General features: G+C 33.5%; 1 protein-coding gene across 1 annotated transcript in view; it reads right to left on the reverse strand.

The window, feature by feature from the left end:
- LOC150101312 (tyrosine-protein kinase Fer-like) overlaps positions 1–12308 on the reverse strand; it is a 272304-nt gene that overhangs the window by 55078 nt on the left and 204918 nt on the right. The window lies entirely within an intron of this gene.

The following is a 12308-nucleotide window of genomic DNA, read 5'->3' on the forward strand; positions in this document are numbered from 1 at the left end:
TGGTTCAGAACACAAGAGTATATACAGAGGATTTCAAATAAGAAGTGATCACTATTTAGTTTTGAGCAAGATAAAATTGAATCTCATATTGAAAAGAAGAATGTGTAAGAAAGTTTTAAAACGAATCAATGTTGAGCTCAGTCTACAGTTCAGAGGTGAACTGTAGACTGAAATACACAAACATCATTGAAGAAAAAAAATAAAAGAATTTGAAAACAAGAACAAAACCTTGGAGATTCAATGACAAATCATGAAGAAAACATTGACTGATTCAGTCAGAGAAGCATGTGGTGAGGTTGTCTGTAAGGATAGAAAAATCAGAACTCCATGGTGGACACAGGAAGTTTAAGAGATAGTGAAAAAAAAAGAAAGCATACAGAAAGTTCTTAGCAAGTAAGTTAGCTTGCTTTTACAGAATACAGAGAAAAATGTAAAAAAGCAAAGCACTGTGTAAAACTAGCTAAACAAAAGTCACAGGAAGACTTTGGTAAGAAAATAGAAAATAAATATCAGGAAGGAGGCAAAATATTCTGGAGACTACTGAAAAAGCTTAAAAATGAAGGAAAATGTAATGTAAAAGGAATCAGAGATGACAAAGGTGACATGAAAACTGAAGATAATGGTATTCTAGACATCTGGAGTAATTACTTTGAAAAGCTACTAAATGAAACAAGTAGTGTCAACACGATGGTGGTAGAAGACTCCCAAAAGGAATGCATATCCATACTTGAAGTAGAAACAGTCATCAAAAACCTGAAATGTGAAAAGGCAGCTGGAGTAGATGAAATTCAACCAGAAATACTCAAATATGGAGGTATAAAAGTTTTTCAGTGGCTGCACTGCATAATTCAGAAGGCCTAATCAGAGGGTCAATTCCAGAGGACTGGAGCAAAGCTCTCACAGTACCCATCTATAAAAAGGGAAATAAAACAGAATGTGAGAATTACAAAGCTATTTCTTTACTGAGTATTCCTGGTAAGATTTATGCAAGTATACTTAAGAAACAGTTGAGAAGGATTGTGGAAGGGAAGCTTGATGAAGAACAAGCTGGTTCATGCCAAATAGAGATCGTCAGAATCAGATTTTTACTTTAAGACAAATAGTGGAGCAATCTTGGGAGTGTAAGAAGGATTTATATTTAAGTTTTGTTGATTTAGAAAAGGCATATGACAAGGTGCCAAGAGGAAAGCTCTTCAAATTGCTACAGTTATATGGTATAAATGAGATATTATATCAAGCAATACATAGTCTCTATTTAAACTGTAAGGCAGCAGTTAGAATTGAAGGAGGTACAGGAAGATGGATTGAGGTAAAATCAGGTGTGCACATCATCTCCGCTGTTATTCATTATCTATATGGATCACATTATGAGGGAAAGAAGTAGTATTAAATCTGATATTAAAATTGATGATGTTAATCTTAGCACTTTAATTTATGCAGATGATGTTATACTTCTGAATAAATCCAGCACAAGCAAAATTCCCTGACTAAATAGAATAACTGTTGTAATACATTTGGTATGAAAATCAGCAATAAAAAAGATAAAGACAATGAAAATAAGCAGACACATTGAAAAATACCAACTGTATCATTTCGGCTATTTAGGCACAATATTTAGCAAAGACTGTAAATTAAATATGAAAATAGACAACAGAATTAGTAAAGTTGGTATAATTGGAAGACAGATGAATAAATTTATATGAATAAGAAAGAAATTAGCCAAAACACTAAATTACCCATAGACAACACAGTTTTCAAACCAATTTTAACTTATGGATCCAAGAGATAGGTTAGAAATAAAACAGTTGATCAAAGACTAGAGATCTGAAAAAGATTAGTGTAGCAGTATCACATTAAAAGTGAGGATATTAGGAAAGAACTTGGCACTGTTAGCATTTAGGAATGTGTCAGTTGAGCTAATCTCAGATGATATTTGCTATCTGTTTAAGTGATATGGTCACTTAAACAGATAGCAAATGAAATGTTCTTTTCCAGGTTGGCAGGAAAAAAGACCCAGAGTAAGACTAAGATGTAGATAGATTGAAACATTAAAAAGTGCCTTAAAAGATAGAAATATAAGATCTGATAATATTGGAATCTTGACAGATAACAGACTGATTTAGAGGAAAATTATGGATTGGAAGTTAGTAATGGTGTAACTTTTTCATTATCCTGTACATTCCATAAAGGTACACATGATGATGAATTTGGCAAAAGGGGGGTAATGGGATATCAGCAGAGACAGAGTGTTTAGCTGAAATGTCTTCCTTTGACCAGGCTATATACCGTCTCAAAACAGAGATTTCAAAGGAAGCGAAAAATGTATGATAATCTCATTGCACAAAGGTGATGCAAAGATTGATGTGTAACTATTAACATATCAGTATCTGTCATGGTGGTGATTTTGGAAAAGTTGATAAGAGTTTGCATATAAAAATGTGTTGACAGAAAATATAAAAATAATAATAATAATAAACAATAATAAACTACAAAACTTATTAAAATATGAAACCATATTATGCACAGTGATATATTGCTAAGACATAACTGGATGCAATACCAGTCAAATGAGACCTACCATTCATTCTTTAAAATCATGTTTAACAGAACATTACTGACACTGAAATAAACTTAATACCATATATACATCCCAGCACAAAGCAAATATATAAACAAGAGCATACTATGCTCTTATTTATATCATATCATTACATGCCATACAATTAAAACATGTTCTTTAAATTGAGAAAGTCCACATTGTTTATTTAAGACAAAGAACACTAATTACACCATTCAGAATCTCAAATAATAAGACCTAACCAACATGCAACAAAAATGCAAAATCCCTGTCTAATCTCAACAAAAATCAGAATTGTGAAAGCAATGGTATTCCCTATGGTACTGTATGAATGTGAAAGTTGGACCCTGAGAAAGAGTGAAAGAAGGAAGATAGATGTATTTGAATTATGGGTTTGGAGATGCTTACTAAGAATAACATAGACTGCAAAGCAAACCAATAAATCAGTGATAGACAAAATAAAGCCAGATTGCTCGCTCGAAGCTATGATCATCATCAAGCAAAAATTGTCATACTTTAGACATATTATGCGAGCAAATGACAGTCTGGAGAAGATGATGATGCTTGCTAAAGTTGATGGAAGTAGCAGATGAGGAAGACCAAGAATTAGATGGGTGGATGGAGTTAAAGAAGCAACTGGAATGCACCTGGAATTTTGAAAGAAATGGCAAGGGAGAGATCTGAATGGAGAGTGTATGTTCATAGAATCACCAGGAGTCAAAAACGACTCAATGGAACATAACAACAAAATCTCATTTGCATGGCAGTTAAATAAAAATAAACTACTTCCCTTACTCTCAAAACCAACCTATCTTCAACTAATATCTTTTCATTCAGTGAACTATGCAGCAAGCACATAACTAGTCTTTATCCAATGAGGAATCTATCAAAATGGTCAGCACTATCATTTATGCTGCTTGCTGCTAATGTTTACTATAGGTTTTAGATTTTTAAAATTTATTTTTAAATAAATTCAGTTTGTTTTATTTTTACTTTTCGATATATCTTTGCATTTGTATTTGGTTTTTATCTTTCATATTGTTTTCCAATCTTACATTTTTTGGCTAAATTTTACACTCTCTACTAAATATCATTATTCTAATCTTAATTCAAAATTTTTTAAAATTAATAAATAATTGATTTATCTTAAGCCTATAGGTTGATAACTTTTTTTTGCTTAACGTTTTCTGAAGATTTAATTACAAATTTATTTAGTATTAAGTTAACAGAGTGTGGTGTCTGTATGTGCAGAAATGCACACAAATATAAGAATTCGAATAACTAATATAATAGCAATATAAATAAAAAAAAACTAGCAGCATGGAATGTAAGAGCAATTAATGGAAAAGAGGAAGAACTTATACAAGAAATAGCCAAAAGACACATTAAAATATGCAACATAACAAAAACAAAAAGAAAAGGAAATGAAACAATGAATATACAAGACTATATATTTATATACAGTAGAGTTAAAAAAACAAAATAGAGCTGAAGTGGAGTAGGAATAGCAATACATAAATAGTTAAAGGAAAATACAAAATAATATAAATATAATGATGAAAGAATATTAAAAGTTATGATAAAAACAGATAGAGGTAAAATAAATATAATTACAGTACATGCCCCAGAAGGAGGAAGAAAAAAGAAAAAAGCTTTCTATGAGGACTTACAACAAATAATATGAGAAATAAAACCAAATGAAATATTAATTATAATGGGAGACTTAAATGCAAGAATAGGAAACATACCAATGGCATTATGCAAAGATTTAATGAAGAAACAACAAACAATAATGGAGAAACATTGATACAATTCTGTGCAAATAATAAGTTAAAAATAATGAATACATTTTATCAGCATAAAATAACTTCTGGAAACACAAGAGGACAAGATTCAATAATAGATTATATTATATTATATTATAGGGTGATCTGAAAAGTTCTTGGCCTCGACCACAGATGGCAACACTATCGGCAAGATTTTTTTTCTCTCCCTAAATTGGTACATCTGTCATAAGCATCCATGTAAAATTGCAAGTCATTCTATCAAGTAGTTTGTTTTATACAGCTGTCTGAAGCAAAAGTGTTGTCTGTATCATAAAACCCTTGAAATGGATAAAATTGAGTATTGTGCAGTTATAAACCTCTTCGTAAAGAACGTTTAATGCCAAAAGAAATTCATTCCAAGTTCATAAATTTATGGACACTCTTCTTCTTTGTTTTCGACAATTAAGAAATGGGCTGCCGAGTTTAAACATGGTTGTACCAGCCATGAAGATGATCCACGTGAAGGACATCCAAAAAGTTTAACAACACCAGAAATCATTGATAAAGTGCACGATGTGGTATTGGATGACTGGCGAGTCAAAGTGCGTAAAATTGATGAGACTATAGGCATTTCAAAAGAAAGTGTAGGATATATTTTGCACGAAGAATTGCAAATGAAAAAGCTTTGCGCAAGATGGGTACCATGCTTGCTCACAGCAGATCAAAAACAAACTTGCACGAAAATCTCTGAACAGTGCTTGGAGAATTTTAACAAGAATAAAACTAATTTTGTGCATCAATTTATTATTATGGATGAGAGTTGGATTCACCATTACACCCCAGAATCCAAATAGCAGTCAAAACAGTGGACAGAAGTCAGTTGTTCAGCGCCAAAGAAGACAAAGTCGGTTCCATCAGCTGGAAAGGTCATGGCATCGGTGTTTTGGGATGCTAAAGGCATCCCAAAACACCGATGTGGTTAGCGAAGCCATTCTCCAGCCAAAAGGCTGCGGGTTCGAATCCCACTGTGGGCATGGATGCTTGTTTGTGAAATTACTAGTGATGGAGGTTGGCGGTAGATGGCGTTGTAGAGTTGGTACAACTCCCTCGATGAGTCTTTTTACTCCCTGGAAGTGTTATGTAATAATAATAATCTTGGAAAGGGTAAAACAATAACCAGGGAATATTATTCCAATCATTTAACCAAACTAGACAAAAAAATTTGTGAGAAAAGACCTGTTTTTTTCAGAAGAAAAAAATCATTGTTGGAACAGCCACACTATTCCCCAGATTTGGCATCCTCTGAATTCCATCTCTTCCCAAAAACTAAAACTTTTATTCGCTGGTCAGTGCTTTTCTTCGAATCAAGAGGTGATTGCAGTTGTAGAGGGGTATTTTGGAGATCTTATTGAGAATCACTACAGGGACGGGATAATGGTGCTGGGCATCTCTGGAATAAATGTATTAGTATTATGGGAGATTATGTAGAAAAATAAAAATAATTTTGAAGTTACAAATTCGTTTTTTCATTGTTAGGCCAAGAACTTTTCACACCACCCTCGTATGTAACAAAGTAATACACCCATCAGAAATAGAAGATGTTAGAGTTTTAACATCAGCAGAAATTGGAAGTGATCATAATCTGTTAACATGTAAACTATGACTTTATAATAAATAGGTGAAAATAAAATCTACAGAAAATCAACACAATGCCGAAATAAAATTTAAAGTGGAATTATTTAAAGAAGAAAGTATAAAAACATTATACCACAATAGATTAAAACAAAAGTTCCAAGATAACCCATTAAGCAGCGAACAACATGTAGAAGATAATTGGAAGACTTTTAAAACAAATTTAATTGAAATAGCAACAGAAGTTGAAAGTTATATTTGGTCTTTATTAACTATAATTAACACAAAACAGATATTTGGATTATAAGAACATAGGCTTAATACACATATGTACAAATTTGTCGACTAGTCTTGCTAGCAAAACTGACTAGCATTCTCAAGACTAAACGGTGAAAAAACTAATAAAAGCAAAAAAAAAAAAAACGGAGGAATATGGTAACGGCTTACAACGGTTAGACAACAAAATTGGAAGGCACCACGTGACATGGTATACATGAAGCGAGATACTTCAGTCGTTATTATAAATACGCGTTACATAGTTTCTGGCATACTGTAGTTCTGCTAAACTTAATGAGTTAATAAGATTTTTCCATATATCCTTTAATATTACTCCTTGGTTTCTATTAAGGTTGTTTCCTGTTCGTAGGACCATTGCAGCTTCTTTAAATATTCGACATCTGTAATCTTCCTCCAAAAATGGCATTGAGCTGTTATCCCAATCTATAGCGTGGTTTGAAGTTGAGAAGTGATGCACCAAACCTAAGGTGTTTGTTCTGTTATGATTAATGTCTCCGACATGTTCCTTCTGTCTAATTTCTAAGTTTCTTGAAGTTTGGCCTATGTAGGATAGTCCACATGTACAAGGTATGCTGTAAACACCTGCATATTTGAAAAAAGGTACACTGTCTTCAGGGGATCTTAAAAACTGTCTAGTGGTAGTGGTCGGTTTAAACACCACTCTGATGTTATAAGGCTTTAAAATTCTAGCTATTTTATTGGAGACTAAACCAACATAGGGTATGACAATGGTTGATACGTACTGCGTTGCTAGAGGTTGTTTTTATAGAGTATTTTATTGATTAAGTTTAGAGGATACCCATTTTGAGATAGAGATTTGGAGATGTGGGAAAGTTCTGTACGTACATCTTCTTCGTCTGTGACTATGGTGTAGGCTCTGTTTCATAGTATATGGATGATGCTGCATTTTTGTGTATGATGATGATTTGAAGAATAATGGAGATACCGTCCAGTATCTGTGGGTTTCTTATATATAGTAAGTTTAATATCTTCATTTTCTAGTCTTTTGACAAGTATATCCAAAAAAGGTACTTGATGATTGCTTTCTAACTCTAAAGTAAATTTGATTTTGTCATGAAAAGAGTTGATTTTTTCTAAGAACTCATGTAAGCTTTCTACTTTTTCTCACCAGATAATAAATACATCATCAATGTATCTCCACCAGACTGTTGGTTTTGAAGTAATGTTAGCTAGAATATCATTTTCTAATTTCTCCATAAACAAGTCCACACATGGTGGTGATAGGGGACTGCCCATGGCTAGGCCTTCTAATTGTTGATATACAATGTTGTTGACTTTAAAGAAATTGGACTTAAGACAGTGATTGAAATGTTGTGTGATATCATTAGGAAAGAGTCGTTTTATAATGTCTATGACTTCTTCGACTGGTATGTTTGTAAACAAGGATACAACATCAAGACTTGCCATTATGTCTGTCTTGGAAAGCTTAATGTTCGTAAGTTTCTCCACAAAGTGTTGAGAGTTCCTTATGTAAGACTCTGATTGTCTGATTTTTCCTTTTAATAGGTTGGTGAGGTGTTTAGCTAGTGGATATGTGGGAGAGAATCTGCCATCTACGATAGGACGGAATGGAACATCATCTTTATGTACTTTGGGTGCACCGTAAAGGAGGTGTTATGGGATGCAAAGATTTTAGTTTTCTTTTTAACTCCTGAGGTCAACCATTCATACTGAGAATCAGACAAATGGTTTCGTTATGGTTATTCATGGTTGGATCTTTATTTAATATTTTGTACGTGGACTGGTCGGATAGTAAACTATTGATCTTACTAATATAAACTTTGGTGTTCAAAATGACTGTGGAATTATCTTTGTCTGCTTTAGTAACTATTATGTCCTTGTTTCTTTTTAAGTTCCAAATTGCCTTTTTATCTTTAGCTGTCGAAAGGATGATTGTACTTTGGAATCTTATATCATTAGCTATTGTCTCTGGGAGTGGATAAAGACCTTTCTCAATACCACATATGAAGTCCATTTTTGGGATGTGGCTAGGAGTAATGGAAAAGTTAAAACCCTTTTAACTTTTCCATTGTTTAAAAAAATTGAAATCAATTTTTTTAAACTCCATGGTTTAAGGAAGAAATAAAAATATTAACAAAAGAAAAAAAGAAAATATCAAAAATATCTACAAATGTAAACAACAGATAATTGGAACTAATATAATGAAATAAGAAATAAAGTTAATCAAAAGAAAATAGAAGGCAAAAATCAATGTTGGGAATCATATACAAAAGAACTTGAACATGATTTCTATGGTATACAGAAACAAATGTGGAGATTTATTAACACACAAAAGAAGGAAGAAGCAGAATATATCCCAATATTAAAAGTAGAAATAGAGGAATTAGAAAATTATTTTAAAAACCTTTATAACCAAACAGTTGAAATAAAAGTAGAACTAGGTAAACAAACAAATCAAGAAGAAGAAATAAATAAAACAGAAACGAAAATTGAAATAACAGAAATTGAAAAATAGGAAATCACCAGGTCTATATGATATCAATAAAATTATTAAGAAATTATAATTCAGAGTTTAAATATACTATACAACCAAATAATAAATACAAAAAAAATTCCGGTAGAATGGGAAAAAAAAAGTAATAACCATACCGATATTTAAAAAAAAAGAAAAAATTATAGAGGGATAAGTATAGTCTCTGGGAAAAATCGCATGCTACTCCTCTTAAACACTATTATTATAATTACGGCTATTATAGCCTGTTTTTGTTTAGGAGTGACCCTTATTTAACTACAATGGCTATCAATACTCAAGAGGGGTATATATATTTAGGGCATTATTGGTGAGTATAGAAGGCAATTAAGGTAGAATAAAAGAGGTGGAAAAATTTGGTACATACCTTTTTTTGAATCTACGATGTCTTCCACTTCCATGATCTCGCTGAAGATTGTTTATGTGCCCTAATTCAAAATAATATATGTATACATTTATATATATATTATTAACATTAACCAGGGTTATCCAAACTTATTTCCCGCGTCAAAACACCCCCCCTGCTCATAAACAACCTTCAGCGAGATCATGGAAGTGGAAGACATCATAGATTCAGAAAAAGTATGTACCAAATTTTTTCACCTCTTTTATTCTACCTTAATTGCCTTCTATACTCACCAATAATGCCCTAAATATATATACTCCTCTTGAGTATTGATAGCCATTGTAGTTAAATAAGGGTCACTCCTAAACAAAAACAGGCTATAATAGCCATAATTATAATAATAGAGGGATAAATTTATTAAATACCTCATTAAAAGTACTAACAAGAATCCTAAATAATAAAATAACAAAGGAAATTAATCTATTACATCAGTGGTTCCCAACCTTTTCCCACCTGTGTACCACCTTCAAACCCATTTCTATAAATTGTACCCCTTGTTTTTAAAATAGCTGTTTTTAAATACTGACACTTTTGTTCAGTGCCCATCTTAATGTAAAATTGTTTACTTTACTTTGTTTTTCTGCCATTACTGATTATTTTTTGTGTACCCCTAAACAGCCCAGCACGTAACCAGGGGGGGGGGTATGCGTATCACTGGTTGGGAACCAATGTATTAGATGAACAACAAGGTTTCAGGGAAGATAGATGATGTAATATGCAATATTCATAATCAGATTGATATTAATAGAGAAAACAACAGAATACAATAAGAAACTATTCATATGCATAGATGAAAAGTATCAGAAAACAAAATACAAATGATTAAAGAAATATATGATAATAATAGCTTTATAATAAAAACACAAGGAAAAATAAGTAAAGAGATACAAATTAGTAATGGCATTAAACAAGGAGATTAAACAAGCAAGTTAAGAAATTAAAAATCTTACTTAAAAAAGTAACCTCCTGGCCCCCTGACGTCACGAAAAAACTTAAACCTTTCCGCTCCCGTCCCCCCCGAATATACGGTTTACCAAAAATCCACAAACCTAATTCCCCACTCAGGCCTATAGTAGATGCCACCAATGCACCTTGTTACAGACTGTCTAAACAGCTGGCCAACTCTCTGTCCCCCCTCACCGGAAATTCAGCTTCCTATATAAAAAACTCGACCCACTTTAAAGCCCTCACAGAAAATTTAACCTTGAATAATACAGACATATTAGTATGCTTTGATATCTCCTCCTTGTTTACCAATATTCCCTTAACTGACACTTTATCTCTCTTAGAAAACGTTTTTCCCTCTGACATCTTAGATCTCTTTTCCTTTGCCATCAACTCTGGGTATTTCACTTGGAATAACAAAATCTACAAGCAGATAGAGGGAACTGCCATGGGCTCCCCCCTCTCACCCCCCCTTGCCAATTTCTATATGGAAGATTTCGAAAAACGAGCCATAGACTCAGCCCCACTCAAACCGTCTATCTGGCTTAGATATGTAGATGATGTGTTCTCTATTTGGCCTCATGGCCCAGACACGTTAGATTCCTTCCTTGGTCATCTCAATAGCCTACATCCAAGAATCCAGTTTACTATGGAAAAGGAAAAGAACAATTGTTTACCCTTCCTAGACACCTTAGTCACGAGCCTACCTAATGATACACTTGCCTTCACTGTATACAGAAAACCCACACACACAGGCAGATACATTCACAAACTCTCCCACCACCACCCCTCACAACAATATGGCATCATTAAAACCCTTACCAAGAGAGCCCACAATCTTTGTTCCAGTGGAACCGCCCTCACTACTGAGCTTAACCACATACACAGAACTTTCCTCTCCAATGGCTACAGTGAACACAGCATCAAAAAAATAATAAATTCCTCCCCCATTCCCCGTCCCTCTCTTCAACAAGAATTCAAAAATGCCATCACCATACCCTACATCCGTGGCACTTCCGAAAAAATAGCCAAGATACTAAAAAAGTATAACCTACACACAGCATATAAGCCCTACCGCAAACTGGCTACCCTTATCCGTTCTACAAAAGATCAGCTCCCTCCTCTCTCTCTGCCTGGTGTTTACAAAGTACCCTGTTCCTGTAAGCTTGCGTACTTTGGACAGACAGGCAGATCAGCATCCATCCGCCTGGAGGAACACAAGTCGTACATCGTTAAACACAACTATGGCCATTCAGGCTTGGCTGACCACGTTTTGGACACCACCCACAGAGTATCATGGAAGAAAACCGCCATGCTCCACCACAGCAAATTCAAGAAAGAGAGACTTTTCTTAGAAGCAGCAGCAGCTCTCAAAAACCAACCAAATCTTAACAAATACGGTTGCATTAAGCTTCCGAAGATTTGGGAAACAGTCATCACCAGAGGTCCCACCTTACATTCCAGGCCACCTACAACTGCCCTTAGAGGGCGCTCCACCTAGATAGGACTGTATTGTCACCCACGTGGTTGGGCTTAGTATTGTAAGTTTTTGTGTGCATGTTACATTAATTGTCTTTGTAATCCCCGTAGATGTCCTAGTGACTAGGACGAAATATAGGAGTATTAAATTCTATTTTAATTCTTTTTGAGTGTTGTAAAAAATCCATTAAACCTCCAACATAAAGATGCAAATTAGAATTGGAAGGTACTATTATTGAACAAATCACAAATTACTATTTAGATATACAACTGAACTGGGAAGGAAGACCACATCTAGAAGTCAGAGAACAAGTTGCAAAAGCTGCAAGAATATTAGGATGTTTGAATGAAACAATATGAAAAAATAACCATCTTAGAGTCAAGACAAAAATCAGAATTTATAAAGCAGTAATCAGGCCTATTATGACATATAATGCAGAAACAAGACCGACACCATGTGAAATTAATATATTAAGAAAAATAGTAAACAAAACTAGACTAGATAAAATAAAAAAATTCAGATATAGGAAAACAATGTGAAATACATGCAATAAACAACTGGGTATCAACCTGAAAAATAAAATGGATTGAACATGTGGAGAGAAGAAGATAGAATAATAAAACAAGTCTATAGTTGGAAACCAAAGAATAAGAGAAGAACAGGAAGACTTAGAAAAAGACTAAAAGATACCA

The sequence above is a fragment of the Typopeltis vanoorti genome, chromosome 11, assembly GCF_054136105.1.
Source record: "Typopeltis vanoorti isolate ZY-2024b chromosome 11, IOZ_Tvanoo_1.0, whole genome shotgun sequence".
Taxonomy (NCBI): domain Eukaryota; kingdom Metazoa; phylum Arthropoda; class Arachnida; order Uropygi; family Thelyphonidae; genus Typopeltis; species Typopeltis vanoorti.